This window comes from Octopus bimaculoides, chromosome 4 (assembly GCF_001194135.2).
Source record: "Octopus bimaculoides isolate UCB-OBI-ISO-001 chromosome 4, ASM119413v2, whole genome shotgun sequence".
Taxonomy (NCBI): Eukaryota; Metazoa; Mollusca; class Cephalopoda; order Octopoda; family Octopodidae; genus Octopus; species Octopus bimaculoides.
Window position 1 is genome coordinate 94,529,871 of NC_068984.1, and position 4,150 is coordinate 94,534,020.

The following is a 4,150-nucleotide window of genomic DNA, read 5'->3' on the forward strand; positions in this document are numbered from 1 at the left end:
ATGAGACTCTTCCTGTATTCCTTCCGGAACTAGTCCCTGCGCATGCGTGGGTAAACTTTCCGGAAATGTCGTTTGCTATTAAGGCGTCACTACAACATCATCATAACTGACAAAGATCATCATGAACATGACAATAACCCTTATCCAGGCAGCCGAAACATCTGAGTCAATTCTCTCAGAAGCAAATCAGCTTCCTTGGACATATTGGAAATTCAACAATAAAAGCTGATCCCCAAAAGTATCAAGCTCTACTAGATATGCCAGAACCAAGAACATTGAGAGAACTAAATCGTACAATAGGCATTTTTGCATATTATGCAAAGTGGATACCTAAGTGTTCCAGACTCTCCATTCCATTTACAAGAGCCAGAGAGAGTATTAACAAAGCAGGATTGCCAGAAGAAGCAAAAACAGCAATTGCATCGCTAAAGACTGCATTGGTAAATGCCATACTTGTCGTTCCACAACCTGGAATACCGCTTACCATCGAAACAGATGCTTTCGACCTAGCCTTGGGAGGGAGGCTATCACAACAAGGAAGGTCCCTTTCAAAAACAGAAAAACACCAATCCATCATCGAGAGAGAAACCGGCGCAATCGTAGAATGTTGCCGCAAATGGCGCCACCTAATACATGCTTCCCCATACTGCAAGATCGTCACCGATCAACGCTCAGTGGCGATGCGATGGTCTTCAATAACATCACCAAACATAAAAAATAAAAGAATGAAAGACTTATACACTGGCGTTTGGACCTCTCAGACATCAATTACACAATCTCCTATAGACCAGGAACTCAAAACAAAGCAGTAGAAGCGCTATCCAAGATGTGCAGCATCAAGAGACACTACAACACTAATAACCCTTTCACAAACAACTGTGCCACTCAGGAGTGACCCACCTACTTCTCTACTTTAAAGTACGAAACCTGTCGTTCTCCCTCAACGAAATCTGCGAAATGACACTCGCTTACTTTACACGCAACAAACTCAAACTTCGCTTCCACAAACCACTTATGGGTCAAATACAAGCATCGAGATCTTGGGAGCGCCTATCCATTGACTTTGTTGGTCCCCTGCCATTAACCACACAATACTTCTAGTTATTATTGGTAATAGTCGATGAGTACTCAAGGTACCCATTCGCATACCCATGCAAAGACATGAGTACCGAAACAGTAATTTCCAAGCTGCTCAACCTCTTTTCATTGTTCGGATCACCAAGTTGTACCCACTTTAACAGAGGAACCCAATTTGATCATAAGCTCCAGGACATCCTTCACGCTAACGGGACAATAAAAACTAGGACATCTCCCTAGCGACCTCAAGGCAATGGCCAATACGAAAGGACCAACGGTACCCTCATGAAGACCATAAATCTAGCACTTAATTCACTACAACTAGATAAAAGACAATGGTTGACAGTCCTTCCCATGGTACTATCAGCCATGAGAGGACTCCTCTGTGCAGCTACCAACACGGCGACCAGTAATAAAGTCACAGGAAAAAATGTCACAATAATAAAGTCACAATTAATTTATAAGATCCGGACAAAACCCCCTCGAACTACACCTCCAGACAAAACCACTGTGACTATATTACCGTGACTTTTTTCCTGTAACTTTTTACCTGAGACTTTTTCACGTGGATTCACCAACACAACCCCTCATGAGCGAATGTTTAAATTTTCAAGATCATCGACAGTGGGAACCATTCTACTTGAATTCCTCCAGAATATCGGAAGTACAATACTGCATCGTCGACATCTCAGAAATAAATTGTTGGAGACGATTTCTCCCCACTTTGCACGCGTACAATTTAGAAACGGACGAATAGATACAGTGTCGGACACAATCTCGCTCCAGCAGGACAATCTTTCAATCGAGGAAGCAAAGAAAACACACAAACACAACCAGGGCTAACTACATAAACAGAGTTCGATACAGAACAACAAAATCCACAAATAATAAATCAACAAGGAGCCGACCTCGACAGTTCACCAATAGAAGCAAATGTATCAACAAAGAAACGGAACTCACAGTCCGGCACCTGAAAACACGCAGATTAGCAACTGGTGAAGAATACCTGAACGAGAATAATACAAATAACAAAACTTACGAAGAATACCTCAACAAGGATAATACGGATAACAAAACGCCAACTATTTAAGGACAAAAAGAGACGAGAAATAAAGTTTGAATAAAACCCTTCTTTGAACTTGTTTATGACAATCAGAGACTTTATTTTTCTAATGTATTAATCTAAGATAGTTAGGTGTACCTCGGGAGAGATTTTATTGAAGTTTCTAACAGTTTAAGTGACCGTAGTCTCCCTCGTTGAAACGAAAAAATGAGTTACAAATAAATAAATAAAATATAAAAAATATAGATGATCTTGGGTTTATAGGTACATATTTCTTTGGTTTGGTAATGAAACCAAAACAATCTGCCGACACTTCAAAGTCACTGTTAATCTTTCAGTTTAATGTTGAATTATATATAATTTGATATAAAGACTTAGTAGTCTTGTAGCTATATACTTACAAGACTACCCTGTTTGGTGTCTAAATTCCAATGAAGGGATTTTATTTCTAGGATACAAACAGGTTCTTTATTAGTGACAAACTCGAAAAATGCAACCAGCCAACCAACCCGCACATACGCATGCACACAAAGACAGAAAGCGGATAGATGTTGCTTTCGACTAGCGAGTGTACCAGTTGTCCGATGCCGTAAACTGCTTATTCATTTTAACTAACGAAGTGCAAGTCATCAAAAATATCAATGAAACATCTTTATTCGTGTTAAATAAGTGTCGCCATGCACATGTTGAAAAGGTTTAAAACAATCTCTTTTTATTAAACATAGCAATTCATCTGCCCACTTCCAAGAGAAACATTAGTATAAGCATATTTCAGAAACACTTGTACCCTCATAACAAGAAACAATCTTCAGTTACAATAAGTCTAACAGCGTGTGTGCCCTCGAATAACGAGTCAGTGGAGAATGATAAAACGGAGATACATTTGCTGCCAAGAGTACTTGGTGTAGCTCTAAGTAAAAACATCAGAGAGTTCACAGGTACAAATTATTGAGAAGTAGGCACTGTCAGAATTGAAAGTAGAACTGACAAGGAACGTTACTGCTGGTTTGAGTTGATTCTTTGGCTACTGACTAGCCGGAGCTATCTATCTGTCTGTCTGTCTATCTCACTATCTCTCTCTCTCTATCTATCTATCACTCGTTCACCTCTGTTTGTGTCCGTAGAATTTATCAAATTAGAAAACGCAAATTTAATATAAAAATATATTTTCTGAAATTGCAAATTATTTAAAATATAAAAATATAATTTTCAACAGAGAGAATTTATCAAAATAGAAAACAAATGAAGTTTGAAGTTTAAAAATAATAGGATCGACCACTCACGACTAGCTAGCGCGGACGCGCGACTGCGCGTTCGGGACCACTCTGCTTTATCGCTCCGGCCAGTCATGGTATTAGCTGTCAGTAGCCAAAGAATCAACTCAAACCAGCAGTAACGTTCCTTCAGATTTTTCTACTTTCACTTCTGACAGCTAATACCATGACAGTGACGAGAAGTAGAACCTTGGTGGGTGAATAAAAATATCAATTTATAGAATAGAGAATACACGAGGAAAATTCGTGATGACATAGTCGCTTGATTAAGAGCTCTTTTGAGCAAGAAGGAAGTAAAAGTGATTAGTGAGTTGCCAACTACACCAAGCAGTCAGCTTGTTACATTCACTGATCCTTTGACAATCTCTACTTCGAATCATTTTACAAGATTACCAGGGAGATGTTTACTGTATAACAATGGCAAAATACCAGTGCTTAGAAAAGTATTTAATTTTATCCCAATGTGGACTTCTTTAATGTAGGTACGGGATCATTGTCTTCTGCTTCTTGAGTTTGCTTTTATGTGTGTGTGTGTATATATATATATATATATACATATATATATATATATTTTGAATATATACGTTTTTGCGTCGTAACTCCTTTATTATTATTAATATAACCAAAAGGATCGATTCTTGAAGAGTCTACATACCTTCACTGTCGTTTTTTCTGCTATTTTGGTGATGATTTTTTGAGTTAGCTTACCAATTATTTTTGTTGGTAGTTAATTTAT

General features: G+C 38.3%; 1 protein-coding gene across 7 annotated transcripts in view; it reads left to right on the forward strand.

The window, feature by feature from the left end:
• The first annotated feature begins 3,205 nt into the window (after positions 1 to 3,205).
• LOC106872580 (serine/threonine-protein kinase Nek4) overlaps positions 3,206 to 4,150 on the forward strand; it is a 216,828-nt gene continuing 215,883 nt past the window's right edge. For 2 of the 7 annotated variants that reach the window (XM_052967280.1, XM_052967282.1), the window contains exon 1: positions 3,208 to 3,896. The gene's annotated coding sequence lies outside the window, so the exon portion shown is untranslated. Of the gene's footprint in view, positions 3,897 to 4,150 lie in introns of all 7 variants that reach the window. The other 5 variants (XM_052967279.1, XM_052967281.1, XM_052967283.1 and 2 more) reach the window with 5 other exon arrangements.